Raw genomic sequence first — 26,197 nt, 5'->3', positions numbered from 1 at the left:
CATTACAATAATCTAACCGAGAAGTTATAAACGCATGGATCAGTTTTTCAGCGTCATTAACAGATAGTATATTTCTTATTTTAGAGATATTACGCAAATGATAGAAAGCAACTCTAGTAATATTATTAATGTGTGTATCAAAGGAAAGATCTGAATCTATCGTGACACCTAAGTTTTTTACATCTGGGCTGGGAGTAACAGAGAACGTGTTTAGGTTTAGCACCAGGTTAGACAACTTGTCTCTTGCAGCTTTAGAGCCAACAAGTAAAACCTCAGTTTTATCTGAGTAAAAGAAAATTACACGACATCCAGTTTTTTATGTCGTTTACACAATCTTCTATCTTACTGATTGTGTCAGTATCATTTGGTTTTGCTGATATATACAGCTGTGTGTCATCTGCATAGCAGTGAAATTTTATGCCATGTTTATGAATAATTTCACCTAGTGGAAGCATATAGAGTGTAAATAATAGCGGTCGAAGTACCGACCCCTGTGGAACACCACACTTTTGTAGTTTCCGAGCATTTATTATTTACATAAACAAATTGCGAGCGGTCAGTCAGATATGATTGAAAACAAGAGAGTGCGAGTCCTTTAACACCTACTGTATTTTCTAGCCTCTCCAGTAAAATGTTATGATCGACCGTATCAAACGCTGCACTAAGATCTAATAGAACAAGAAAAGAGACACATCCATTATCAGAAGACATTAACAACTCGTTAACTACTCTAATTAATGCGGTTTCGGTACTATGATTGGGTCTAAATCCTGATTGAAATTTTTCATGAATACAATTTTCATTCAAATAAGAGCATAACTGTTTGGAAACGACTTTTTCTAATATTTTAGAGACAAAAGGAAGGTTTGAAATTGGCCTATAATTAGCTAGTACATGTGGATCAAGATTAGGTTTTTTAATCAGGGGTTTAATAACAGCACTTTTAAACAATGTAGGTACATACCCAAGGCTAAGGGATGCATTGATTAATGTAAGCAGGGGCTCTACAATAGCTGGGAGTAAATCTTTAAGTAAACGAGTTGGAACAGGATCGAGTATACACGATGATGACTTCGATGATTTAATCAACACAGTTAGTTCATTTTGGGAGATTGGAATAAAGGAATTTAGTTGGATTAACTCGTTACTATTATCACCAATGCTGCTCGGAGTCCATACTTAACATTGGCAAGTGACACACTTTGACTCTGAAGTCGTATTTTTTCTATCTTGTCATTAAAGAATTTTAAAAAATCATCACTGGTACAGTCAGGCGATATATTAGATTCAGTTTCATTGACGTTTTTAGTTAATTTGGACACTGTCTCAAAAAGGAATCTAGGATTGTTTTTATTTTTCTCTATTAGGGACGAATAATATAAAGATTTAGCTTTTATAAGGGCATGTTTATACTCAGTTAGAGCATCTTTCCAAGCAATCTTATACACCTCCAGTGTAGTGTGACGCCACTTGCGTTCTAATTTCCGTGCTGCTTGTTTAAGTGTGCATGTGTGGTCATTGTACCAAGGAGCAAGTTTTTTCTCCCTAATCAGTTTAGTTTTGAGTGGGGCTACGTTATCTAAGGTTGTGCACAGTACGGTCTCTAGGTTTTGAGTTGCCTGATCTAGTTCTTTAGGTTCTGATGCTGATATATTTGGTAATTCTGGTAGGCAGTTTATGAACGCTGCTGCAGTTGCAGATGTAATAGTGCGCTTACATTTAAAACGATGTGGTTGCTGTATATTATTGGACAGGGACACTTCATAAATTAGTAGGGAGTGATCAGAAATTAAGTCATTCTGTGGTACAATTTCCAGGTTGTCTATGTTTATACCATAAGTAAGTATTAAATCTAAGGTATGTTTACAGCGGTGAGTGGGTCCTGTTACATTTTGGGTGATGCCTAAGGATTCTAAAATAGAATCAAACGCAATTTTGAGTGGATTACACTTATCCTCATAATGAATATTAAAGTCACCAACAATTAGAGCTTTCTTAGTTGATAAAACTAATTTAGAAAGAAAATCGGCAAATTCGTTAAGAAATTCTGAGTAAGGACCAGGGGGTCGATAAACAGTAGCCAGTTTAAACATACTATTTTTATCAGATGAACCTTTATTGGTTATGTCAGAGATAAGAACTTCAAACGAGTTTGTTATGGGAGATGATTTTACAGTAAGACCTATGTCTTTATCATAAATTGTGGCTATTCCTCCACCACGACCGCTAAGACGTGGCTTATGTTCATAACTGTAACCCGGAGGAGATGCTTCATTTAAACCTAGATACTCATCAGGTCTAGCCCAGGTCTCGGTTAAATAAAGTGCACTAAGACTATTATCTGTAATTATTTCATTTACAATTACTGTTTTGCATGCCAGTGACCTGATGTTTAGAAGTCCTAACTTTAGTTTAGCCTTACTAGCGTTTTCATGATGCTCATTTAGATTAATTTTAATTAAGTTATTATGACATACTTTTTTATTTTGTTTTGGCTTACACCTGCCACGGTAAACAGACACAGTCTCAATGGTTTGTGACCTAAGGATTCCAGGTGATGTCTGATGGCGACTCGCAGACAGTCGGTTAGGCCTGTTTGTCTGCTGCCTGGTCTTGGCTCTGGATAGTCATTTAACACTATCTGCCGCTACACTAACGCGGTGGTAAAGCCTGTCACCTATGCTGCAAGAAATGCGAGCAGCACCCTTTCACGTGGGGTGGACACCATCCCGCTTCAAAAGACCAGGCTTTCTTTCAAAGGTGGACCAGTTATCTACAAAATCAATGCAGTTTTCTGAGCACCATTTAGACATCCAGCGGTTCAGTGACAACAACCTGCTGTAGGTTTCGCCACTGGGTCGAATCGGTAAGGGGCCAGAGCACACTACTGCCTCAGACATCGACCTAGCTAACTCACAAACCTCTTTAACATTACTCTTAGTAACCTCAGACTGCCGTAAACGAACATCATTAGTGCCGACGTGGATAACAATCTTCGAAAATCTACGATTAGCATTAGCCAGCACTTTTAGATTTGCTCTGATGTCAGGCGCCCTGGCCCCCGGAATACAAGTGACTATGGTTGCTGGTGTCTCTATGGGGGTTGCAATACGCACGTGTCGGAGCTGAGAATCTCCTATAACCAGAGCACTTACATTAACAGGCTTCTCAGCGGGTGGCTCACTGAGTGGGGAAAACCTGTTGGACACGTGCAACTGAGATGGTCGGTGCTTTGCCCTACGACTATGTCGCCGAGACGTCACCCAGTCGCCCCGCTGTGAGGGCTCTAATGCCGGAGTCTGGGGTTCTATACCTGAACTGCTGGCATTCGGGACTGCTACAGCTGTATCTAAGTCCTCACTAGTAATAGTCTGTTCTAACGCCCAAATGCGCCCTTCTAACACTGAGATCTTCTCCGTCAGACTAACAACTAGTCTACACTTATCACATATAAAGTTATCACTAAACACGGAGAAGGAATAACTGAACATGTTGCACTAGGAACATGGATATAAAGCTCCTGCTGGGGCCATAATAACAATACTTAGCTTTAGAAGATGAGTTGAAGTTGAAGTTGATGTTTATGTTGGTTACACCGGCGCTTCTGCTGGTAGTCACAGAAAAACGGCTTTAATTTCCGGACGAAACAGGCGTTGATAAGCTGAAATACAAAAACCAACAACCAAACAACACAAATGCGCTTCGTTCGGATAAAACGGCTGTAATTCTAAAGGAAAACGGTGTTTATGCGCTCGTGTACAAAACAAATAAACAGAACGCGGTTCCTACAGACAGAAAACGGTTTTAACTCCCCACAAAACAAAGGTGTTTAAGCGCTGAAGTACAAAAACAAACAGACACAAACGCGCTTTGTTTCCGACAAAACCGGCTGTAATTCTAAAGGAAAACAGAGTTTATGTGCTGGTGTACAAAACAAATAAACAGAACGCGGTTCCTACGAACAGAAAACGGTTTTAACTCCCCACAAAGCAAATATGTTTAAGCGCTAAAATACAAAAACAAACAAACACAAACGCGCTTCGTGCGGACAGAAAGCGGTTTTAATTCTGGATGAATAAAATGTTTATGCGCTGAATTACAAAACAAACTAAAACCGGCTTCGTTCGGATGCCGGTAGCAGAAGTTTTCACAAGCACGGATTTACGTTAATAAACAAGCGTAAACACAAGCGCTTTTTTACGATAGACAAAATAACACTCTATATCAAATACGCGCAAAAGATTAACGTTTAAAACATACGTATATAAAAAGTTATTTAGCTAATGGCTACAAACAAACAACTAGGCTACAGTCTCAGCATGCGTACCACCGGAAAAAGGGGACCTTTCTGGTATGCAGAGCGATCAGCTGACTGCTAAAAGACCTCCTAGCGCAATTACTCACCAAAGAACAAGTCTTGGAGACCAACTCCCCTTCACAGAGCCACAAAGACAAAACCAGCACTTGCTTGCAGCAACGGGTTCTAACAGGGTGGTGCTTTTGTCGCCTGCGTTGGTGGTATAGTGGTGAGCATAGCTGCCTTCCAAGCAGTTGACCCGGGTTCGATTTCCGGCCAACGCATATCCTTTAACCAGCAGGTGCCAAGGGAACAAAAAGTTGCTTGAAACTCCTTTCATATTGCTCGCTGCAACATAATTGCACCATCTCAGCCAGGAAGGTCTGAAGCTGGGCATGTGCAGCATTGGTGGTTCAGTGGTAGAATTCTCGCCTGCCATGCGGGAGGCCCGGGTTCGATTCCCGGCCAATGCATCGACTGCTTTTTCTTCACTAGAGACAAGCTGTAACCTGAGGCAACCTGAAATCCAGCCAAACAGGAGCTGTACACAGGGACAGTGGCCATTCTTCTAATCTCATGGAAAGGCCCTTGTTCTACTTAATGTCACCAAGACCAAACAGTGTTACCTTCAAGGAATGTGCCATGTGCAGTTTGAGAAGACTCAAAAAGAAAATCAGATGCAGACTAGTCACTCTTCCAGGCCATGCGCTTAGCGGCAAAAACCGTCTCCCCGTCGGGGAATCGAACCCCGGTCTTCCGCGTGACAGGCGGAGATACTGTCCACTATACTAACGAGGACGAGCGAAAGGGGCATCGATTAGGCATGCCTCCCTGAAACTCTCACCACTTGAGGTGAACAGGAAGGCCACCTGCAGCAAAGACGTTTCTGCCCGGTTTCGAACCGGGGACCTTTCGCGTGTTAGGCGAACATGATGACCACTACACTACAGAAACTAACTGAGTGAGGCACTTCCTGGCTGCAGCTTTGTGTCTGGAATCAACTGAAATTCAAAACCTAGATGAAGGAAGAATGTTGTCATGCGAAGCATAAAAAGTCTCAGCTGCTTCTGCCCGGTTTCGAACCGGGGACCTTTCGCGTGTAAAGCGAACGTGATGACCACTACACTACAGAAACTGAGTCGCGCACCTCCTGGCTGCAACTTAGTGTCTGGATTAAAAAGGGACTCAAAACACACATACGGGCAGAATGTCGTCAAGCAATGCATAAAGGGTAAGCATTGTTTCTGCCCGGTTTCGAACCGGGGACCTTTCGCGTGTGAGGCGAACGTGATGACCACTACACTACAGAAACTGCATGCCTCCGCTCAGTGCCACTTGTGTTGCAGCACTCATCAGAGGCTTCACTCATCCAAAGAACTGGCTCGATTCTACTAAGTCATGGGCCATGGGCTTACCAACAACAAAAAGCTAAAGCAGCAAACACGTGTCTGTGTGCCTTTAAAGCAGAGAAAGCAAAAGTAGCACTTGCAGCAACACAAAAGCATGGCATCAAAGTGTGAAGCCAGGCAAAGGGCACAAGACACAAGCACCCAGTCCCTACAGCTAAGCACAAACTGCAGCTTCCACAAGCAGCCTTTGCTTTATGCTAAATGGCCAAACTGGCTCAGTAACATAAGCCTTCCACTCCAAACTAATTCAGTACAACAAGTGAGAAAGATCTCAGTCATGGTCAATGAAACTTTGAAATGAAACTTACAGATGAGAGAGCAGATTTGCAGAAAGGCACCCAGGTGTTCTCCTGCTTCCACAGGGCTATGAGAGTCTCCTTGCATCCCTGGAAACTTTGCAATGTGCAGCAGAAGGAGTCCAAGCAGTATTCCACTAAAATGAACCTGGGTCTTGCTGGGAGCCTCCACTCATCCACAGGACTTGATCACTTCTACTAATCCCCTCCCTTTCCAGAAATTCAAAAGCTCTTTGTCTGAATCCCAGCTGTGACATCACCAAACTCACATTGCAGCCATTGGAGGAAAGGGGTGTGAAAGCTCTCTGCTAGTCCTGATAGACCAATAATGTGGTGGCACACAGCTGGGGTGATGGTGAAGGCTGTTGTGCAGTTGTTCTCTTTGTTGTTGTGATGCAGAGAGATCAGCTGACTGCTAAAAGACCTCCTAGCACAATTACTCACCAAAGAACAAGTCTTGGAGACCAACTCCCCTTCACAGAGCCACAAAGACAAAACCAGCACTTGCTTGCAGCAACGGGTTCTAACAGGGTGGTGCTTTTGTTGCCTGCGTTGGTGGTATAGTGGTGAGCATAGCTGCCTTCCAAGCAGTTGACCCGGGTTCGATTCCCGGCCAAGGCATACCCTTTAACCAGCAGGTGCCAAGGGAACAAAAAGTTGCCTGAAACTCCTTTCATATTGCTCGCTGCAATATAATTCCACCATCTCAGCCAGGAAGGTCTGAAGCTGGGCATGTGCGGCATTGGTGGTTCAGTGGTAGAATTCTCGCCTGCCACGCGGGAGGCCCGGGTTCGATTCCCGGCCGATGCATCGACTGCTTTTTCTTCACTAGAGACAAGCTGTAACCTGAGGCAATCTGAAATCCAGCCAAACAGGAGCTGTACACAGGGACAGTGGCCATTCTTCTAATCTCATGGAAAGGTCCTTGTTCTACTTAATGTCACCAAGACCAAACAGTGTTACCTTCAAGGAATGTGCCACGTGCAGTTTGAGAAGACTCAAAAAGAAAATCAGATGCAGACTAGTCACTCCTCCAGGCCATGCGCTTAGCGGCAAAAACAATGCCGTCTCCCCGTCGGGGAATCGAACCCTTCCGCGTGACAGGCGGAGATACTGTCCACTATACTAACGAGGACAAGCAAAAGGGGCATCGATTAGGCATACCTCCCTGAAACTCTCACCACTTGAGGTGAACAGAAAGGCTACCTGCAGCAAAGATGTTTCTGCCCGGTTTCGAACCGGGGACCTTTCGCACGTTAGGCGAACGTGATGACCACTACACTACAGAAACTAACTGAGTGGGGCAATTCCTGGCTGCAGCTTAGTGTCTGGAATGACCTGAAATTCAAAACCTAGATGAAGGAAGAATGTTGTCATGCGAAGCATAAAAAGTCTCAGCTGCTTCTGCCCGGTTTCGAACCGGGGACCTTTCGCGTGTAAAGCGAACGTGATGACCACTACACTACAGAAACTGAGTTGGGCACCTCCTGGCTGCAGCTTAGTGTCTGGATTAAAAAGGGACTCAAAACACACATACGGGCAGAATGTCGTCAAGCAATGCATAAAGGGTAAGCATTGTTTCTGCCCGGTTTCGAACCGGGGACCTTTCGCGTGTGAGGCGAACGTGATGACCACTACACTACAGAAACTGCATGCCTCCGCTCAGTGCCACTTGTGTTGCAGCACTCATCAGAGGCTTCACTCATCCAAAGAACTGGCTCGATTCTACTAAGTCATGGGCCATGGGCTTACCAACAACAAAAAGCTAAAGCAGCAAACACGTGTCTGTGTGCCTTTAAAGCAGAGAAAGCAAAAGTAGCACTTGCAGCAACACAAAAGCATGGCATCAAAGTGTGAAGCCAGGCAAACGGCACAAGACACAAGCACCCAGTCCCTACAGCTAAGCACAAACTGCAGCTTCCACAAGCAGCCTTTGCTTTATGCTAAATGGCCAAACTGGCTCAGTAACATAAGCCTTCCACTCCAAACTAATTCAGTACAACAAGTGAGAAAGATCTCAGTCATGGTCAATGAAACTTTGAAATGAAACTTACAGATGAGAGAGCAGATTTGCAGAAAGGCACCCAGGTGTTCTCCTGCTTCCACAGGGCTATGAGAGTCTCCTTGCATCCCTGGAAACTTTGCAATGTGCAGCAGAAGGAGTCCAAGCAGTATTCCACTAAAATGAACCTGGGTCTTGCTGGGAGCCTCCACTCATCCACAGGACTTGATCACTTCTACTGATCCCCTCCCTTTCCAGAAATTCAAAAGCTCTTTGTCTGAATCCCAGCTGTGACATCACCAAACTCAAGTCAAGTCAAGTCAACTTTATTTATATAGCGCTTTTTACAATATACATTGTCTCAAAGCAACTTTACAAAATCCAGGACCAACAGATACAAAAACCCCTGTTGAGCAAGCCGAGGGCGACTGTGGCAAGGAAAAACTCCCTGAAAATTACAGGAAGAAACCTTGAGAGGAACCAGACTCAGCAGGGCCCATCCTTCTTGGGTGGTCTGGAGGATACTTTAAATAAATACACGATTTACACAAATCATACAAACACAGAATTGAATGATCTAAAAGTCATACAGTGGTAATAAATAGATAAATAAACAATTAAATAATAATAGAGTTGTTATCCGCTCTAGTCTTCAATAAAGTCTGTAGTGATTTCTTGTCGTTGCAATTACTCCAGACCCGTCACATCTGACAGGAGCAGCATCGTTGTCCCGGCAGTCTCGACTTTAATCCTTAACCTCGGCGGGTAAACAGGTTTCCATCAGAATGCCCTCGGGGTAAAACAACAGAGAATGTAGTTAATAATGTACAATGCTAGTTGACAAACAGTTTTACAGAGAGTTTTAGACTCCCTAATTATTACAGCATAACTAAAAGGGAGAGCGAGCAGGTAACAAGGTCATGAAGGCTTTCACAGGACATCAGCGCCCACCTCTCCTACCCAAACCAGAGTGATTGGACAAGAGAGGCAGAACGACAGCGACCCAACATCCCTGATCACCACAAGTTTCTATGACCAAGAACCCCCAAGCTCTGCTCCTTTGTCTATATTAATCAAAAGCCTGAGAAAATAAATATGTTTTCAGTTTAGACTTAAACATTGAGACTGTGTCCGAATACCGAACAGAGGCAGGAAGATTATTCCAAAGTTGTGGAGCTTTGTAAGAAAATGCTCTTCCACCAGCTTTGGTCTTTTTAATTTTAGGAACTATAAGTAACCCTGCATCTTGTGAACGAAGTGGACGTGCTGGGTTGTAGTAATTAATAAGCTCACTCAGATACTGTGGAGCCAGACCATGTAGCGCTTTATAGGTTAGTAAAAGTATTTTGTAATCAATGCGAAATTTAACTGGCAGCCAGTGTAGAGATGATAGAACAGGAGTGATATGATCAAATTTTTTAGTTCTAGTTAGCACTCGAGCTGCTGCATTTTGAACTAACTGGAGTTTGTTTAAGGATCTACCAGAGCATCCAGTTAGAAGAGCATTACAATAATCTAACCGAGAAGTTATAAACGCATGGATCAGTTTTTCGGCGTCATTAACAGATAGTATATTTCTTATTTTAGAGATATTACGCAAATGATAGAAAGCAACTCTAGTAATATTATTAATGTGTGTATCAAAGGAGAGATCTGAATCTATTGTGACACCTAAGTTTTTTACATCTGGGCTGGGAGTAACAGAGAACGTGTTTAAGTTTAGCACCAGGTTAGACAACTTGTCTCTTGCAGCTTTAGAGCCAACAAGTAAAACCTCAGTTTTATCTGAATTAAGTAAAAGAAAATTACACGACATCCAGTTTTTTATGTCGTTTACACAATCTTCTATCTTACTGATTGTGTCAGTATCATTTGGTTTGGCTGATATATACAGCTGTGTGTCATCTGCATAGCAGTGAAAGTTTATGCCATGTTTATGAATAATTTCACCTAGTGGAAGCATATAGAGTGTAAATAATAGGGGTCCCAGTACCGACCCCTGTGGAACACCATACTTTACTTTTGTAGTTTCTGAGCATTTATTATTTACATAAACGAATTGAGAGCGGTCAGTCAAATATGATTGAAACCAAGAGAGTGCGAGTCCTTTAACACCTACTGTATTTTCTAGCCTCTCCAGTAAAATGTTATGATCGACCGTATCAAACGCTGCACTAAGATCTAATAGAACAAGAAAAGAGACACATCCATTATCAGAAGACATTAACAACTCGTTAACTACTCTAATTAATGCGGTTTCGGTACTATGGTTGGGTCTAAATCCTGATTGAAATTTTTCATGAATACAATTTTCATTCAAATAAGAACATAGCTGTTTGGAAACGACTTTTTCTAATATCTTTGAGACAAAAGGAAGGTTTGAAATTGGCCTATAATTAGATAAAACATGTGGATCAAGATTAGGTTTTTTAATCAGGGGTTTAATAACAGCACTTTTAAACAATTTAGGTACATACCCAAGGCTAAGGGATGCATTGATTAATGTAAGCAGGGGCTCTACAATAGCTGGGAGTAAATCTTTTAAGTAAACGAGTTGGAACAGGATCGAGTATACACGATGATGACTTCGATGATTTAATCAACACAGTTAGTTCATTTTGGGAGATTGGATTAAAGGAATTTAGTTGGATTAACTCGTTACTATTATCACCAATGCTGCTCGGAGTGAGTCCATACTTAACATTGGCAAGTGACACACTCTGACTCTGAAGTCGTATTTTTTCTATCTTGTCATTAAAGAATTTTAAAAAATCATCACTGGTACAGTCAGGCGGTATATTAGATTCAGTTTCATTAACGTTTTTAGTTAATTTGGACACTGTCTCAAAAAGGAATCTAGGATTGTTTTTATTTTTCTCTATTAGGGATGAATAATATACAGATTTAGCTTTTATAAGTGCATGTTTATACTCAGTTAGAGCATCTTTCCAAGCAATCTTATACACCTCCAGTGTAGTGTGACGCCACTTACATTCTAATTTCCGTGCTGCTTGTTTAAGTGCGCATGTGTGGTCATTGTACCAAGGAGCAAGTTTTTTCTCCCTAATCAGTTTAGTTTTGAGTGGGGCTACGTTATCTAAGGTTGCGCGCAATACAGTCTCTAGGTTTTGAGTTGCCTGATCTAGTTCTTTAGGTTCTGATGCTGATATATTTGGTAATTCTGGTAGGCAGTTTATGAACGCTGCTGCAGTTGCAGATGTAATAGTGCGCTTACATTTAAAACGATTTGGTTGCTGTATATTATTGGACAGGGACACTTCATATATTAGTAGGGAGTGATCAGAGATTAAGTCATTCTGTGGTATAATTTCCAGGTTGTCTATGTTTATACCATAAGTAAGTATTAAATCTAAGGTATGTTTACAGCGGTGAGTGGGTCCTGTTACATTTTGGGTGATGCCTAAGGATTCTAAAATAGAATCAAACGCAATTTTGAGTGGATTACACTTATCCTCATAATGAATATTAAAGTCACCAACAATTAAAGCTTTCTTAGTTGATAAAACTAATTTAGAAAGAAAATCGGCAAATTCGTTAAGAAATTCTGAGTAAGGACCAGGAGGTCGATAAACAGTAACCAGTTTAAACATACTATTTTTATCAGATGAACATTTATTGGTTATGTCAGAGATAAGAACTTCAAACGAGTTTGTTATGGGAGTTGATTTTACAGTGAGACCTATGTCTTTATCATAAATTGCGGCTATTCCTCCACCACGACCGCTAAGACGTGGCTTATGTTCATAACTGTAACCCGGAGGAGATGCTTCATTTAAACCTAGATACTCATCAGGTCTAGCCCAGGTCTCGGTTAAACACAGGGCACTAAGACAATTATCTGTAATTATTTCATTTACAATTACTGTTTTGCATGCAAGTGACCTGATGTTTAGAAGTCCTAACTTTAGTTTAACTTTACTAGGGTTTTCATGATGCTCATTTAGATTAATTTTAATTAAGTTATTATGACATACTTTTTGATTTTGTTTTGGCTTACACCTGCCACGGTAAACAGACACAGTCTCAATGGTTTGTGACCTAAGGATTCCGGGTGACGTCCGATGGCGACTCGCAGACAGTCGGTTAGGCCTGTTAGTCTGCTGCCTGGTCTTGGCTCTGGATAGTCATTTAACACTATCTGCCGCTACACTAACGCGGTGGTAAAGCCTGTCACCTATGCTGCAAGAAATGCGAGCAGCACCCTCCCACGTGGGGTGGACACCATCCCGCTTCAAAAGACCAGGCCTTCCCTCAAAGGTGGACCAGTTATCTACAAAATCGATGCAGTTTTCTGAGCACCATTTAGACATCCAGCGGTTCAGCGACAACAACCTGCTGTAGGTTTCGCCACTGGGTCGAATCGGTAAGGGGCCAGAGCACACTACTGCCTCGGACATCGACCTAGCTAACTCACACACCTCTTTAACATTACTCTTAGTAACCTCAGACTGCCGTAAACGAACATCATTAGTGCCGACGTGGATAACAATCTTCGAAAATCTACGATTAGCATTAGCCAGCACTTTCAGGTTTGCTCTGATGTCAGGCGCCCTGGCCTCCGGAATACAAGTGACTATGGTTGCTGGTGTCTCTATGGGGGTTGCAATACGCACGTGTCGGAGCTGAGAATCTCCTATAACCAGAGCACTTACATTAACAGGCTTCTCAGCGGGTGGCTCACTGAGTGGGGAAAACCTGTTGGACACGTGCAACTGAGATGGTCGGTGCTTTTCCCTACGACTATGTCGCCGAGACGTCACCCAGTCGCCCCGCTGTGAGGGCTCTAATGCCGGAGTCTGGGGTTCTACACCTGAACTGCTGGCATTCGGGGCTGCTACAGCTGAATCTAAGTCCTCACTAGTAGTAGTCTGTTCTAACGCCCGAATGCGCCCTTCTAACACTGCAACTCACATTGCAGCCATTGGAGGAAAGGGGTGTGAAAGCTCTCTGCTAGTCCTGATAGACCAATAATGTGGTGGCACACAGCTGGGGTGATGGTGAAGGCTGTTGTGCAGTTGTTCTCTTTGTTGTTGTGATGCAGAGAGATCAGCTGACTGCTAAAAGACCTCCTAGCACAATTACTCACCAAAGAACAAGTCTTGGAGACCAACTCCCCTTCACAGAGCCACAAAGACAAAACAAGCACTAGCTTGCAGCAACGGGTTCTAACAGGGTGGTGCTTTTGTCGCCTGCGTTGGTGGTATAGTGGTGAGCATAGCTGCCTTCCAAGCAGTTGACCCGGGTTCGATTCCCGGCCAACGCATACCCTTTAACCAGCAGGTGCCAAGGGAACAAAAAGTTGCCTGAAACTCCTTTCATATTGCTCGCTGCAATATAATTCCACCATCTCAGCCAGGAAGGTCTGAAGCTGGGCATGTGCGGCATTGGTGGTTCAGTGGTAGAATTCTCGCCTGCCACGCGGGAGGCCCGGGTTCGATTCCCGGCCGATGCATCGACTGCTTTTTCTTCACTAGAGACAAGCTGTAACCTGAGGCAATCTGAAATCCAGCCAAACAGGAGCTGTACACAGGGACAGTGGCCATTCTTCTAATCTCATGGAAAGGTCCTTGTTCTACTTAATGTCACCAAGACCAAACAGTGTTACCTTCAAGGAATGTGCCACGTGCAGTTTGAGAAGACTCAAAAAGAAAATCAGATGCAGACTAGTCACTCCTCCAGGCCATGCGCTTAGCGGCAAAAACAATGCCGTCTCCACGTCGGTGAATCGAACCCCGGTCTGCCACGTGACAGGAGGAGATACTGTCCACTATACTAACGAGGACAAGCAAAAGGGGCATCGATTAGGCATACCTCCCTGAAACTCTCACCACTTGAGGTGAACAGAAAGGCTACCTGCAGCAAAGATGTTTCTGCCCGGTTTCGAACCGGGGACCTTTCGCGTGTTAGGCGAACGTGATGACCACTACACTACAGAAACTAACTGAGTGGGGCAATTCCTGGCTGCAGCTTTGTGTCTGGAATGACCTGAAATTCAAAACCTAGATGAAGGAAGAATGTTGTCATGCGAAGCATAAAAAGACTCAGCTGTTTCTGCCCGGTTTCGAACCGGGGACCTTTCGCGTGTAAAGCGAACGTGATGACCACTACACTACAGAAACTGAGTTGGGCACCTCCTGGCTGCAGCTTAGTGTCTGGATTAAAAAGGGACTCAAAACACACATACGGGCAGAATGTCGTCAAGCAATGCATAAAGGGTAAGCATTGTTTCTGCCCGGTTTCGAACCGGGGACCTTTCGCGTGTGAGGCGAACGTGATGACCACTACACTACAGAAACTGCATGCCTCCGCTCAGTGCCACTTGTGTTGCAGCACTCATTAGAGGCTTCACTCATCCAAAGAACTGGCTCGATTCTACTAAGTCATGGGCCATGGGCTTACCAACAACAAAAAGCTAAAGCAGCAAACACGTGTCTGTGTGCCTTTAAAGCAGAGAAAGCAAAAGTAGCACTTGCAGCAACACAAAAGCATGGCATCAAAGTGTGAAGTTAGGCAAACGGCACAAGACACAAGCACCCAGTCCCTACAGCTAAGCACAAACTGCAGCTTCCACAAGCAGCCTTTGCTTTATGCTAAATGGCCAAACTGGCTCAGTAACATAAGCCTTCCACTCCAAACTAATTCAGTACAACAAGTGAGAAAGATCTCAGTCATGGTCAATGAAACTTTGAAATGAAACTTACAGATGAGAGAGCAGATTTGCAGAAAGGCACCCAGGTGTTCTCCTGCTTCCACAGGGCTATGAGAGTCTCCTTGCATCCCTGGAAACTTTGCAATGTGCAGCAGAAGGAGTCCAAGCAGTATTCCACTAAAATGAACCTGGGTCTTGCTGGGAGCCTCCACTCATCCACAGGACTTGATCACTTCTACTGGTCCCCTCCCTTTCCAGAAATTCAAAAGCTCTTTGTCTGAATCCCAGCTGTGACATCACCAAACTCACATTGCAGCCATTGGAGGAAAGGGGTGTGAAAGCTCTCTGCTAGTCCTGATAGACCAATAATGTGGTGGCACACAGCTGGGGTGATGGTGAAGGCTGTTGTGCAGTTGTTCTCTTTGTTGTTGTGATGCAGAGAGATCAGCTGACTGCTAAAAGACCTCCTAGCACAATTACTCACCAAAGAACAAGTCTTGGAGACCAACTCCCCTTCACAGAGCCACAAAGACAAAACAAGCACTTGCTTGCAGCAACGGGTTCTAACAGGGTGGTGCTTTTGTAGCCTGCGTTGGTGGTATAGTGGTGAGCATAGCTGCCTTCCAAGCAGTTGACCCGGGTTCGATTCCCGGCCAACGCATACCCTTTAACCAGCAGGTGCCAAGGGAACAAAAAGTTGCCTGAAACTCCTTTCATATTGCTCGCTGCAATATAATTCCACCATCTGAGCCAGGAAGGTCTGAAGCTGGGCATGTGCGGCATTGGTGGTTCAGTGGTAGAATTCTCGCCTGCCACGCGGGAGGCCCGGGTTCGATTCCCGGCCGATGCATCGACTGCTTTTTCTTCACTAGAGACAAGCTGTAACCTGAGGCAATCTGAAATCCAGCCAAACAGGAGCTGTACACAGGGACAGTGGCCATTCTTCTAATCTCATGGAAAGGTCCTTGTTCTACTTAATGTCACCAAGACCAAACAGTGTTACCTTCAAGGAATGTGCCACGTGCAGTTTGAGAAGACTCAAAAAGAAAATCAGATGCAGACTAGTCACTCCTCCAGGCCATGCGCTTAGCGGCAAAAACAATGCCGTCTCCACGTCGGGGAATCGAACCCCGGTCTTCCGCGTGACAGGAGGAGATACTGTCCACTATACTAACGAGGACAAGCAAAAGGGGCATCGATTAGGCATACCTCCCTGAAACTCTCACCACTTGAGGTGAACAGAAAGGCTACCTGCAGCAAAGATGTTTCTGCCCGGTTTCGAACCAGGGACCTTTCGCGTGTTAGGCGAACGTGATGACCACTACACTACAGAAACTAACTGAGTGGGGCAATTCCTGGCTGCAGCTTTGTGTCTGGAATGACCTGAAATTCAAAACCTAGATGAAGGAAGAATGTTGTCATGCGAAGCATAAAAAGTCTCAGCTGCTTCTGCCCGGTTTCGAACCGGGGACCTTTCGCGTGTAAAGCGAACGTGATGACCACTACCCTACAGAAACTGAGTTGGGCACCTCCTGGCTGCAGCTTAGTGTCTGGATTAAAAAGGGACTCAAAACACACATACGGGCAGAATGTCGTCAAGCAATGCATAAAGGGTAAGCATTGTTTCTGCCCGGTTTCGAACCGGGGACCTTTCGCGTGTGAGGCGAACGTGATGACCACTACACTACAGAAACCTCCGCTCAGTGCCACTTGTGTTGCAGCACTCATCAGAGGCTTCACTCATCCAAAGAACTGGCTCGATTCTACTAAGTCATGGGCCATGGGCTTACCAACAACAAAAAGCTAAAGCAGCAAACACGTGTCTGTGTGCCTTTAAAGCAGAGAAAGCAAAAGTAGCACTTGCAGCAACACAAAAGCATGGCATCAAAGTGTGAAGCCAGGCAAACGGCACAAGACACAAGCACCCAGTCCCTACAGCTAAGCACAAACTGCAGCTTCCACAAGCAGCCTTTGCTTTATGCTAAATGGCCAAACTGGCTTAGTAACATAAGCCTTCCACTCCAAACTAATTCAGTACAACAAGTGAGAAAGATCTCAGTCATGGTCAATGAAACTTTGAAATGAAACTTACAGATGAGAGAGCAGATTTGCAGAAAGGCACCCAGGTGTTCTCCTGCTTCCACAGGGCTATGAGAGTCTCCTTGCATCCCTGGAAACTTTGCAATGTGCAGCAGAAGGAGTCCAAGCAGTATTCCACTAAAATGAACCTGGGTCTTGCTGGGAGCCTCCACTCATCCACAGGACTTGATCACTTCTACTGATCCCCTCCCTTTCCAGAAATTCAAAAGCTCTTTGTCTGAATCCCAGCTGTGACATCACCAAACTCACATTGCAGCCATTGGAGGAAAGGGGTGTGAAAGCTCTCTGCTAGTCCTGATAGACCAATAATGTGGTGGCACACAGCTGGGGTGATGGTGAAGGCTGTTGTGCAGTTGTTCTCTTTGTTGTTGTGATGCAGAGAGATCAGCTGACTGCTAAAAGACCTCCTAGCACAATTACTCACCAAAGAACAAGTCTTGGAGACCAACTCCCCTTCACAGAGCCACAAAGACAAAACCAGCACTTGCTTGCAGCAACGGGTTCTAACAGGGTGGTGCTTTTGTCGCCTGCGTTGGTGGTATAGTGGTGAGCATAGCTGCCTTCCAAGCAGTTGACCCGGGTTCGATTCCCGGCCAACGCGTACCCTTTAACCAGCAGGTGCCAAGGGAACAAAAAGTTGCCTGAAACTCCTTTCATATTGCTCGCTGCAATATAATTCCACCATCTCAGCCAGGAAGGTCTGAAGCTGGGCATGTGCGGCATTGGTGGTTCAGTGGTAGAATTCTCGCCTGCCACGCGGGAGGCCCGGGTTCGATTCCCGGCCGATGCATCGACTGCTTTTTCTTCACTAGAGACAAGCTGTAACCTGAGGCAATCTGAAATCCAGCCAAACAGGAGCTGTACACAGGGACAGTGGCCATTCTTCTAATCTCATGGAAAGGTCCTTGTTCTACTTAATGTCACCAAGACCAAACAGTGTTACCTTCAAGGAATGTGCCACGTGCAGTTTGAGAAGACTCAAAAAGAAAATCAGATGCAGACTAGTCACTCCTCCAGGCCATGCGCTTAGCGGCAAAAACAATGCCGTCTCCACGTCGGGGAATCGAACCCCGGTCTTCCACGTGACAGGAGGAGATACTGTCCACTATACTAACGAGGACAAGCAAAAGGGGCATCGATTAGGCATACCTCCCTGAAACTCTCACCACTTGAGGTGAACAGAAAGTCTACCTGCAGCAAAGATGTTTCTGCCCGGTTTCGAACCGGGGACCTTTCGCGTGTTAGGCGAACGTGATGACCACTACACTACAGAAACTAACTGAGTTGGGCAATTCCTGGCTGCAGCTTTGTGTCTGGAATGACCTGAAATTCAAAACCTAGATGAAGGAAGAATGTTGTCATGCGAAGCATAAAAAGTCTCAGCTGCTTCTGCCCGGTTTCGAACCGGGGACCTTTCGCGTGTAAAGCGAACGTGATGACCACTACACTACAGAAACTGAGTTGGGCACCTCCTGGCTGCAGCTTAGTGTCTGGATTAAAAAGGGACTCAAAACACACATACGGGCAGAATGTCGTCAAGCAATGCATAAAGGGTAAGCATTGTTTCTGCCCGGTTTCGAACCGGGGACCTTTCGCGTGTGAGGCGAACGTGATGACCACTACACTACAGAAACTGCATGCCTCCGCTCAGTGCCACTTGTGTTGCAGCACTCATCAGAGGCTTCACTCATCCAAAGAACTGGCTCGATTCTACTAAGTCATGGGCCATGGGCTTACCAACAACAAAAAGCTAAAGCAGCAAACACGTGTCTGTGTGCCTTTAAAGCAGAGAAAGCAAAAGTAGCACTTGCAGCAACACAAAAGCATGGCATCAAAGTGTGAAGCCAGGCAAACGGCACAAGACACAAGCACCCAGTCCCTACAGCTAAGCACAAACTGCAGCTTCCACAAGCAGCCTTTGCTTTATGCTAAATGGCCAAACTGGCTCAGTAACATAAGCCTTCCACTCCAAACCAATTCAGTACAACAAGTGAGAAAGATCTCAGTCATGGTCAATGAAACTTTGAAATGAAACTTACAGATGAGAGAGCAGATTTGCAGAAAGGCACCCAGGTGTTCTCCTGCTTCCACAGGGCTATGAGAGTCTCCTTGCATCCCTGGAAACTTTGCAATGTGCAGCAGAAGGAGTCCAAGCAGTATTCCACTAAAATGAACCTGGGTCTTGCTGGGAGCCTCCACTCATCCACAGGACTTGATCACTTCTACTGATCCCCTCCCTTTCCAGAAATTCAAAAGCTCTTTGTCTGAATCCCAGCTGTGACATCACCAAACTCACATTGCAGCCATTGGAGGAAAGGGGTGTGAAAGCTCTCTGCTAGTCCTGATAGACCAATAATGTGGTGGCACACAGCTGGGGTGATGGTGAAGGCTGTTGTGCAGTTGTTCTCTTTGTTGTTGTGATGCAGAGAGATCAGCTGACTGCTAAAAGACCTCCTAGCACAATTACTCACCAAAGAACAAGTCTTGGAGACCAACTCCCCTTCACAGAGCCACAAAGACAAAACCAGCACTTGCTTGCAGCAACGGGTTCTAACAGGGTGGTGCTTTTGTCGCCTGCGTTGGTGGTATAGTGGTGAGCATAGCTGCCTTCCAAGCAGTTGACCCGGGTTCGATTCCCGGCCAACGCATACCCTTTAACCAGCAGGTGCCAAGGAAACAAAAAGTTGCCTGAAACTCCTTTCATATTGCTCGCTGCAATATAATTCCACCATCTCAGCCAGGAAGGTCTGAAGCTGGGCATGTGCGGCATTGGTGGTTCAGTGGTAGAATTCTCGCCTGCCACGCGGGAGGCCCGGGTTCGATTCCCGGCCGATGCATCGGCTGCTTTTTCTTCACTAGAGACAAGCTGTAACCTGAGGCAATCTGAAATCCAGCCAAACAGGAGCTGTACACAGGGACAGTGGCCATTCTTCTAATCTCATGGAAAGGTCCTTGTTCTACTTAATGTCACCAAGACCAAACAGTGTTACCTTCAAGGAATGTGCCACGTGCAGTTTGAGAAGACTCAAAAAGAAAATCAGATGCAGACTAGTCACTCCTCCAGGCCATGCGCTTAGCGGCAAAAACAATGCCGTCTCCACGTCGGGGAATCGAACCCCGGTCTTCCGCGTGACAGGAGGAGATACTGTCCACTATACTAACGAGGACAAGCAAAAGGGGCATCGATTAGGCATACCTCCCTGAAACTCTCACCACTTGAGGTGAACAGAAAGTCTACCTGCAGCAAAGATGTTTCTGCCCGGTTTCGAACCGGGGACCTTTCGCGTGTTAGGCGAACGTGATGACCACTACACTACAGAAACTAACTGAGTGGGGCAATTCCTGGCTGCAGCTTTGTGTCTGGAATGACCTGAAATTCAAAACCTAGATGAAGGAAGAATGTTGTCATGCGAAGCATAAAAAGTCTCAGCTGCTTCTGCCCGGTTTCGAACCGGGGACCTTTCGCGTGTAAAGCGAACGTGATGACCACTACACTACAGAAACTGAGTTGGGCACCTCCTGGCTGCAGCTTAGTGTCTGGATTAAAAAGGGACTCAAAACACACATAGGGGCAGAATGTCGTCAAGCAATGCATAAAGGGTAAGCATTGTTTCTGCCCGGTTTTGAACCGGGGACCTTTCGCGTGTGAGGCGAACGTGATGACCACTACACTACAGAAACTGCATGCCTCCGCTCAGTGCCACTTGTGTTGCAGCACTCATCAGAGGCTTCACTCATCCAAAGAACTGGCTCAATTCTACTGACTAAGTCATGGGCCATGGGCTTACCAACAACAAAAAGCTAAAGCAGCAAACACGTGTCTGTGTGCCTTTAAAGCAGAGAAAGCAAAAGTAGCACTTGCAGCAACACAAAAGCATGGCATCAAAGTGTGAAGCCAGGCAAACGGCACAAGACACAAGCACCCAGTCCCTACAGCTAAGCACAAACTGCAGCTTCCACAAGCAGCCTTTGCATTATGCTAAATGGCCAAACTGGCTCAGTAACATAAGCCACCCACTCCAAACTAATTCAGTACAACAAGTGAGAAAGATCTCAGTCATGGTCAATGAAACTTTGAAATGAAACTTACAGATGAGAGAGCAGATTTGCAGAAAGGCACCCAGGTGTTCTCCTGCTTCCACAGGGCTATGAGAGTCTTCTTGCATCCCTGGAAACTTTGCAATGTGCAGCATAAGGAGTCCAAGCAGTATTCCACTAAAATGAACCTGGGTCTTGCTGGGAGCCTCCACTCATCCACAGGACTTGATCACTTCTACTGGTCCCCTCCCTTTCCAGAAATTTAAAAGCTCTTTGTCTGAATCCCAGCTGTGACATCAGCAAACTCACCGTGCAGCCATTGGAGGAAAGGGGTGTGAAAGCTCTCTGCTAGTCCTGATAGACCAATAATGTGGTGGCACACAGCTGGGGTGATGGTGAAAGCTGTTGTGCAGTTGTTCTCTTTGTTGATGTGATGCAGAGAGATCAGCTGACTGCTAAAAGACCTCCTAGCACAATTACTCACCAAAGAACAAGTCTTGGAGACCAACTCCCCTTCACAGAGCCACAAAGACAAAACCAGCACTTGCTTGCAGCAACGGGTTCTAACAGGGTGGTGCTTTTGTCGCCTGCGTTGGTGGTATAGTGGTGAGCATAGCTGCCTTCCAAGCAGTTGACCCGGGTTCGATTCCCGGCCAACGCATACCCTTTAACCAGCAGGTGCCAAGTGAACAAAAAGTAGCTTGCAACTCCTTTCATATTGCTCGCTGCAACATAATTCCACCATCTCAGCCAGGAAGGTCTGAAGCTGGGCATGTGCAGCATTGGTGGTTCAGTGGTAGAATCCAGCCAAACAGGAGCTGTACACAGGGACAGTGGCCATTCTTCTAATCTCATGGAAAGGCCCTTGTTCTACTTAATGTCACCAAGACCAAACAGTGTTACCTTCAAGGAATGTGCCACGTGCAGTTTGAGAAGACTCAAAAAGAAAATCAGATGCAGACTAGTCACTCTTCCATGCCATGCGCTTAGCGGCAAAAACAATGCCGTCTCCCCGTCGGGGAATCGAACCCCGGTCTTCCGCGTGACAGGCGGAGATAGTGTCCACTATACTAACGAGGATGAGCAAAAGGGGCATCGATTAGGCATACCTCCCTGAAACTCTCACCACTTGAGGTGAACAGAAAGGCCACCTGCAGCAAAGATGTTTCTGCCCGGTTTCGAACCGGGGACCTTTCGCGTGTTAGGCGAAAGTGATGACCACTACACTACAGAAACTAACTGAGTGGGGCACTTCCTGGCTGCAGCTTTGTGTCTGGAATAAACTGAAATTCAAAACCTAGATGAAGGAAGAATGTTGTCATGCGAAGCATAAAAAGTCTCAGCTGCTTCTGCCCGGTTTCGAACCGGGGACCTTTCGCGTGTAAAGCGAACGTGATGACCACTACACTACAGAAACTGAGTCTAGCACCTCCTGGCTGCAGCTTAGTGTCTGGATTAAAAAGGGACTCAAAACACAAATATGGGCAGAAAGTTATCAAGCGATGCATAAAGGGTAAGCATTGTTTCTGCCTGGTTTCGAACCAGGGACCTTTCGCGTGTGAGGCGAACGTGATGACCACTACACTACAGAAACTGCACGCCTCAGCTCAGTGCCACTTGTGTTGCAGCACTCATCAGAGGCTTCACTCAAACTGGCTCAGTAACATAAGCCTCCCACTCCAAACTAATTCAGTACAACAAGTGAGAAAGATCTCAGTCATGGTCAATGAAACTTTGAAATGAAACTTACAGATGAGAGAGCAGATTTGCAGAAAGGCACCCAGGTGTTCTCCTGCTTCCACAGGGCTATGAGAGTCTCCTTGCATCCCTGGAAACTTTGCAATGTGCAGCAGAAGGAGTCCAAGCGGTATTCCACTAAAATGAACCTGGGTCTTGCTGGGAGCCTCCACTCATCCACAGGACTTGATCACTTCTACTGGTCCCCTCCCTTTCCAGAAATTCAAAAGCTCTTTGTCTGAATCCCAGCTGTGACATCAGCAAACTCACCGTGCAGCTATTGGAGGAAAGGGGTGTGAAAGCTCTCTGCTAGTCCTGATAGACCAATAATGTGGTGGCACACAGCTGTGGTGATGGTGAAAGCTGTTGTGCAGTTGTTCTCTTTGTTGATGTGATGCAGAGAGATCAGCTGACTGCTAAAAGACCTCCTAGCACAATTACTCACCAAAGAACAAGTCTTGGAGACCAACTCCCCTTCACAGAGCCACAAAGACAAAACCAGCACTTGCTTGCAGCAACGGGTTCTAACAGGGTGGTGCTTTTGTCGCCTGCGTTGGTGGTATAGTGGTGAGCATAGCTGCCTTCCAAGCAGTTGACCCGGGTTAGATTCCCGGCCAATGCATACCCTTTAACCAGCAGGTGCCAAGGGAACAAAAAGTAGCTTGCAACTCCTTTCATATTGCTCGCTGCAACATAATTCCACCATCTCAGCCAGGAAGGTCTGAAGCTGGGCATGTGCAGCATTGGTGGTTCAGTGGTAGAATCCAGCCAAACAGGAGCTGTACACAGGGACAGTGGCCATTCTTCTAATCTCATGGAAAGGCCCTTGTTCTACTTAATGTCACCAAGACCAAACAGTGTTACCTTCAAGGAATGTGCCACGTGCAGTTTGAGAAGACTCAAAAAGAAAATCAGATGCAGACTAGTCACTCTTCCATGCCATGCGCTTAGCGGCAAGAACAATGCCGTCTCCCCGTCGGGGAATCGAACCCCGGTCTTCCGCGTGACAGGCGGAGATACTGTCCACTATACTAACGAGGACGAGCAAAAGGGGCATCGATTAGGCATACCTCCCTGAAACTCTCACCACTTGAGGTGAACAGAAAGGCCACCTGCAGCAAAGATGTTTCTTCCCGGTTTCGAACCGGGGACCTTTCGCGTGTTAGGCGAACGTGATGACCACTACACTACAGAAACTAACTGAGTGGGGCACTTCCTGGCTGCAGCTTTGTGTCTGGAATAAACTGAAATTCAAAACCTATATGAAGGAAGAATGTTGTCATGCGAAGCATAAAAAGTCTCAGCTGCTTCTGCCCGGTTTCGAACCGGGGACCTTTCGCGCGTAAAGCGAACGTGATGACCACTACACTACAGAAACTGAGGCGAGCACCTCCTGGCTGCAGCTTAGTGTCTGGATTAAAAAGGGACTCAAAACACAAATATGGGCAGAAAGTTATCAAGCGATGCATAAAGGGTAAGTATTGTTTCTGCCCGGTTTCGAACCGGGGACCTTTCGCGTGTGAGGCGAACGTGATGACCACTACACTACAGAAACTGCATGCCTCAGCTCAGTGCCACTTGTGTTGCAGCACTCATCAGAGGCTTCACTCATCCAAAGAACTGGCTCAATTCTACTGACTAAGTCATGGGCCATGGGCTTACCAACAACAAAAAGCTAAAGCAGCAAACACGTGTCTGTGTGCCTTTAAAGCAGAGAAAGCAAAAGTAGCACTTGCAGCAACACAAAAGCATGGCATCAAAGTGTGAAGCCAGGCAAACGGCACAAGACACAAGCACCCAGTCCCTACAGCTAAGCACAAACTGCAGCTTCCACAAGCAGCCTTTGCATTATGCTAAATGGCCAAACTGGCTCAGTAACATAAGCCTCCCACTCCAAACTAATTCAGTACAACAAGTGAGAAAGATCTCAGTCATGGTCAATGAAACTTTGAAATGAAACTTACAGATGAGAGAGCAGATTTGCAGAAAGGCACCCAGGTGTTCTCCTGCTTCCACAGGGCTATGAGAGTCTCCTTGCATCCCTGGAAACTTTGCAATGTGCAGCAGAAGGAGTCCAAGCAGTATTCCACTTAAATGAACCTGGGTCTTGCTGGGAGCCTCCACTCATCCACAGGACTTGATCACTTCTACTGGTCCCCTCCCTTTCCAGAAATTCAAAAGCTCTTTGTCTGAATCCCAGCTGTGACATCAGCAAACTCACCGTGCAGCCATTGGAGGAAAGGGGTGTGAAAGCTCTCTGCTAGTCCTGATAGACCAATAATGTGGTGGCACACAGCTGGGGTGATGGTGAAAGCTGTTGTGCAGTTGTTCTCTTTGTTGATGTGATGCAGAGAGATCAGCTGACTGCTAAAAGACCTCCTAGCACAATTACTCACCAAAGAACAAGTCTTGGAGACCAACTCCCCTTCACAGAGCCACAAAGACAAAACCAGCACTTGCTTGCAGCAACGGGTTCTAACAGGGTGGTGCTTTTGTCGCCTGCGTTGGTGGTATAGTGGTGAGCATAGCTGCCTTCCAAGCAGTTGACCTGGGTTCGATTCCCGGCCAACGCATACCCTTTAACCAGCAGGTGCCAAGGGAACAAAAAGTAGCTTGCAACTCCTTTCATATTGCTCGCTGCAACATAATTCCACCATCTCAGCCAGGAAGGTCTGAAGCTGGGCATGTGCAGCATTGGTGGTTCAGTGGTAGAATCCAGCCAAACAGGAGCTGTACACAGGGACAGTGGCCATTCTTCTAATCTCATGGAAAGGCCCTTGTTCTACTTAATGTCACCAAGACCAAACAGTGTTACCTTCAAGGAATGTGCCACGTGCAGTTTGAGAAGACTCAAAAAGAAAATCAGATGCAGACTAGTCACTCTTCCACTTGAGGTGAACAGAAAGGCCACCTGCAGCAAAGATGTTTCTGCCCGGTTTCGAACCGGGGACCTTTCGCGTGTAAAGCGAACGTGATGACCACTACACTACAGAAACTGAGTCTAGCACCTCCTGGCTGCAGCTTAGTGTCTGGATTAAAAAGGGACTCAAAACACAAATATGGGCAGAAAGTTATCAAGCGATGCATAAAGGGTAAGCATTGTTTCTGCCCGGTTTCGAACCGGGGACCTTTCGCGTGTGAGGCGAACGTGATGACCACTACACTACAGAAACTGCATGCCTCAGCTCAGTGCCACTTGTGTTGCAGCACTCATCAGAGGCTTCACTCATCCAAAGAACTGGCTCAATTCTACTGACTAAGTCATGGGCCATGGGCTTACCAACAACAAAAAGCTAAAGCAGCAAACACGTGTCTGTGTGCCTTTAAAGCAGAGAAAGCAAAAGTAGCACTTGCAGCAACACAAAAGCATGGCATCAAAGTGTGAAGCCAGGCAAACGGCACAAGACACAAGCACCCAGTCCCTACAGCTAAGCACAAACTGCAGCTTCCACAAGCAGCCTTTGCATTATGCTAAATGGCCAAACTGGCTCAGTAACATAAGCCACCCACTCCAAACTAATTCAGTACAACAAGTGAGAAAGATCTCAGTCATGGTCAATGAAACTTTGAAATGAAACTTACAGATGAGAGAGCAGATTTGCAGAAAGGCACCCAGGTGTTCTCCTGCTTCCACAGGGCTATGAGAGT

The 26,197-nt window shown here is 45.7% G+C and overlaps 38 non-coding genes across 38 annotated transcripts; 15 read left to right on the top strand and 23 right to left on the bottom strand.

Moving 5' to 3' along the window:
- Positions 1–4,509: 4,509 nt before the first annotated feature.
- Positions 4,510–4,581, top strand: trnag-ucc (transfer RNA glycine (anticodon UCC)). Its single transcript has one exon. It is a non-coding gene; the product is annotated as a tRNA-Gly (tRNA).
- A 118-nt stretch (positions 4,582–4,699) lies between these two features.
- trnag-gcc (transfer RNA glycine (anticodon GCC)) lies at positions 4,700–4,770 on the top strand. The gene has a single exon. It is a non-coding gene; the product is annotated as a tRNA-Gly (tRNA).
- Positions 4,771–5,023: 253 nt separating this feature from the next.
- trnad-guc (transfer RNA aspartic acid (anticodon GUC)) lies at positions 5,024–5,095 on the bottom strand. The gene has a single exon. It is a non-coding gene; the product is annotated as a tRNA-Asp (tRNA).
- A 264-nt stretch (positions 5,096–5,359) lies between these two features.
- Positions 5,360–5,432, bottom strand: trnav-uac (transfer RNA valine (anticodon UAC)). Its single transcript has one exon. It is a non-coding gene; the product is annotated as a tRNA-Val (tRNA).
- A 104-nt stretch (positions 5,433–5,536) lies between these two features.
- On the bottom strand, positions 5,537–5,609 carry trnav-cac (transfer RNA valine (anticodon CAC)). Its single transcript has one exon. It is a non-coding gene; the product is annotated as a tRNA-Val (tRNA).
- A 942-nt stretch (positions 5,610–6,551) lies between these two features.
- trnag-ucc (transfer RNA glycine (anticodon UCC)) lies at positions 6,552–6,623 on the top strand. Its single transcript has one exon. It is a non-coding gene; the product is annotated as a tRNA-Gly (tRNA).
- Positions 6,624–6,741: 118 nt separating this feature from the next.
- trnag-gcc (transfer RNA glycine (anticodon GCC)) lies at positions 6,742–6,812 on the top strand. The gene has a single exon. It is a non-coding gene; the product is annotated as a tRNA-Gly (tRNA).
- Positions 6,813–7,401: 589 nt separating this feature from the next.
- Positions 7,402–7,474, bottom strand: trnav-uac (transfer RNA valine (anticodon UAC)). Its single transcript has one exon. It is a non-coding gene; the product is annotated as a tRNA-Val (tRNA).
- Positions 7,475–7,578: 104 nt separating this feature from the next.
- On the bottom strand, positions 7,579–7,651 carry trnav-cac (transfer RNA valine (anticodon CAC)). Its single transcript has one exon. It is a non-coding gene; the product is annotated as a tRNA-Val (tRNA).
- A 5,565-nt stretch (positions 7,652–13,216) lies between these two features.
- Positions 13,217–13,288, top strand: trnag-ucc (transfer RNA glycine (anticodon UCC)). The gene has a single exon. It is a non-coding gene; the product is annotated as a tRNA-Gly (tRNA).
- Positions 13,289–13,406: 118 nt separating this feature from the next.
- On the top strand, positions 13,407–13,477 carry trnag-gcc (transfer RNA glycine (anticodon GCC)). Its single transcript has one exon. It is a non-coding gene; the product is annotated as a tRNA-Gly (tRNA).
- Positions 13,478–13,890: 413 nt separating this feature from the next.
- On the bottom strand, positions 13,891–13,963 carry trnav-aac (transfer RNA valine (anticodon AAC)). Its single transcript has one exon. It is a non-coding gene; the product is annotated as a tRNA-Val (tRNA).
- Positions 13,964–14,071: 108 nt separating this feature from the next.
- trnav-uac (transfer RNA valine (anticodon UAC)) lies at positions 14,072–14,144 on the bottom strand. The gene has a single exon. It is a non-coding gene; the product is annotated as a tRNA-Val (tRNA).
- A 104-nt stretch (positions 14,145–14,248) lies between these two features.
- On the bottom strand, positions 14,249–14,321 carry trnav-cac (transfer RNA valine (anticodon CAC)). The gene has a single exon. It is a non-coding gene; the product is annotated as a tRNA-Val (tRNA).
- Positions 14,322–15,263: 942 nt separating this feature from the next.
- Positions 15,264–15,335, top strand: trnag-ucc (transfer RNA glycine (anticodon UCC)). The gene has a single exon. It is a non-coding gene; the product is annotated as a tRNA-Gly (tRNA).
- Positions 15,336–15,453: 118 nt separating this feature from the next.
- trnag-gcc (transfer RNA glycine (anticodon GCC)) lies at positions 15,454–15,524 on the top strand. Its single transcript has one exon. It is a non-coding gene; the product is annotated as a tRNA-Gly (tRNA).
- A 413-nt stretch (positions 15,525–15,937) lies between these two features.
- trnav-aac (transfer RNA valine (anticodon AAC)) lies at positions 15,938–16,010 on the bottom strand. The gene has a single exon. It is a non-coding gene; the product is annotated as a tRNA-Val (tRNA).
- A 285-nt stretch (positions 16,011–16,295) lies between these two features.
- On the bottom strand, positions 16,296–16,368 carry trnav-cac (transfer RNA valine (anticodon CAC)). The gene has a single exon. It is a non-coding gene; the product is annotated as a tRNA-Val (tRNA).
- A 935-nt stretch (positions 16,369–17,303) lies between these two features.
- Positions 17,304–17,375, top strand: trnag-ucc (transfer RNA glycine (anticodon UCC)). Its single transcript has one exon. It is a non-coding gene; the product is annotated as a tRNA-Gly (tRNA).
- Positions 17,376–17,493: 118 nt separating this feature from the next.
- trnag-gcc (transfer RNA glycine (anticodon GCC)) lies at positions 17,494–17,564 on the top strand. Its single transcript has one exon. It is a non-coding gene; the product is annotated as a tRNA-Gly (tRNA).
- A 413-nt stretch (positions 17,565–17,977) lies between these two features.
- Positions 17,978–18,050, bottom strand: trnav-aac (transfer RNA valine (anticodon AAC)). Its single transcript has one exon. It is a non-coding gene; the product is annotated as a tRNA-Val (tRNA).
- Positions 18,051–18,158: 108 nt separating this feature from the next.
- Positions 18,159–18,231, bottom strand: trnav-uac (transfer RNA valine (anticodon UAC)). The gene has a single exon. It is a non-coding gene; the product is annotated as a tRNA-Val (tRNA).
- A 104-nt stretch (positions 18,232–18,335) lies between these two features.
- On the bottom strand, positions 18,336–18,408 carry trnav-cac (transfer RNA valine (anticodon CAC)). The gene has a single exon. It is a non-coding gene; the product is annotated as a tRNA-Val (tRNA).
- Positions 18,409–19,350: 942 nt separating this feature from the next.
- On the top strand, positions 19,351–19,422 carry trnag-ucc (transfer RNA glycine (anticodon UCC)). The gene has a single exon. It is a non-coding gene; the product is annotated as a tRNA-Gly (tRNA).
- A 118-nt stretch (positions 19,423–19,540) lies between these two features.
- Positions 19,541–19,611, top strand: trnag-gcc (transfer RNA glycine (anticodon GCC)). The gene has a single exon. It is a non-coding gene; the product is annotated as a tRNA-Gly (tRNA).
- Positions 19,612–20,024: 413 nt separating this feature from the next.
- On the bottom strand, positions 20,025–20,097 carry trnav-aac (transfer RNA valine (anticodon AAC)). The gene has a single exon. It is a non-coding gene; the product is annotated as a tRNA-Val (tRNA).
- Positions 20,098–20,205: 108 nt separating this feature from the next.
- Positions 20,206–20,278, bottom strand: trnav-uac (transfer RNA valine (anticodon UAC)). Its single transcript has one exon. It is a non-coding gene; the product is annotated as a tRNA-Val (tRNA).
- Positions 20,279–20,382: 104 nt separating this feature from the next.
- trnav-cac (transfer RNA valine (anticodon CAC)) lies at positions 20,383–20,455 on the bottom strand. Its single transcript has one exon. It is a non-coding gene; the product is annotated as a tRNA-Val (tRNA).
- Positions 20,456–21,401: 946 nt separating this feature from the next.
- trnag-ucc (transfer RNA glycine (anticodon UCC)) lies at positions 21,402–21,473 on the top strand. The gene has a single exon. It is a non-coding gene; the product is annotated as a tRNA-Gly (tRNA).
- A 683-nt stretch (positions 21,474–22,156) lies between these two features.
- Positions 22,157–22,229, bottom strand: trnav-uac (transfer RNA valine (anticodon UAC)). The gene has a single exon. It is a non-coding gene; the product is annotated as a tRNA-Val (tRNA).
- Positions 22,230–22,333: 104 nt separating this feature from the next.
- On the bottom strand, positions 22,334–22,406 carry trnav-cac (transfer RNA valine (anticodon CAC)). The gene has a single exon. It is a non-coding gene; the product is annotated as a tRNA-Val (tRNA).
- Positions 22,407–23,099: 693 nt separating this feature from the next.
- On the top strand, positions 23,100–23,171 carry trnag-ucc (transfer RNA glycine (anticodon UCC)). The gene has a single exon. It is a non-coding gene; the product is annotated as a tRNA-Gly (tRNA).
- A 347-nt stretch (positions 23,172–23,518) lies between these two features.
- trnad-guc (transfer RNA aspartic acid (anticodon GUC)) lies at positions 23,519–23,590 on the bottom strand. Its single transcript has one exon. It is a non-coding gene; the product is annotated as a tRNA-Asp (tRNA).
- Positions 23,591–23,854: 264 nt separating this feature from the next.
- trnav-uac (transfer RNA valine (anticodon UAC)) lies at positions 23,855–23,927 on the bottom strand. The gene has a single exon. It is a non-coding gene; the product is annotated as a tRNA-Val (tRNA).
- A 104-nt stretch (positions 23,928–24,031) lies between these two features.
- trnav-cac (transfer RNA valine (anticodon CAC)) lies at positions 24,032–24,104 on the bottom strand. The gene has a single exon. It is a non-coding gene; the product is annotated as a tRNA-Val (tRNA).
- A 946-nt stretch (positions 24,105–25,050) lies between these two features.
- trnag-ucc (transfer RNA glycine (anticodon UCC)) lies at positions 25,051–25,122 on the top strand. Its single transcript has one exon. It is a non-coding gene; the product is annotated as a tRNA-Gly (tRNA).
- Positions 25,123–25,472: 350 nt separating this feature from the next.
- On the bottom strand, positions 25,473–25,545 carry trnav-uac (transfer RNA valine (anticodon UAC)). Its single transcript has one exon. It is a non-coding gene; the product is annotated as a tRNA-Val (tRNA).
- Positions 25,546–25,649: 104 nt separating this feature from the next.
- Positions 25,650–25,722, bottom strand: trnav-cac (transfer RNA valine (anticodon CAC)). Its single transcript has one exon. It is a non-coding gene; the product is annotated as a tRNA-Val (tRNA).
- Between the last annotated feature and the right edge of the window lie 475 nt (positions 25,723–26,197).

Source organism: Trichomycterus rosablanca, chromosome 4 (assembly GCF_030014385.1).
Source record: "Trichomycterus rosablanca isolate fTriRos1 chromosome 4, fTriRos1.hap1, whole genome shotgun sequence".
Taxonomy (NCBI): domain Eukaryota; kingdom Metazoa; phylum Chordata; class Actinopteri; order Siluriformes; family Trichomycteridae; genus Trichomycterus; species Trichomycterus rosablanca.
This window is presented reverse-complemented; position numbering and strand designations above follow the sequence as displayed.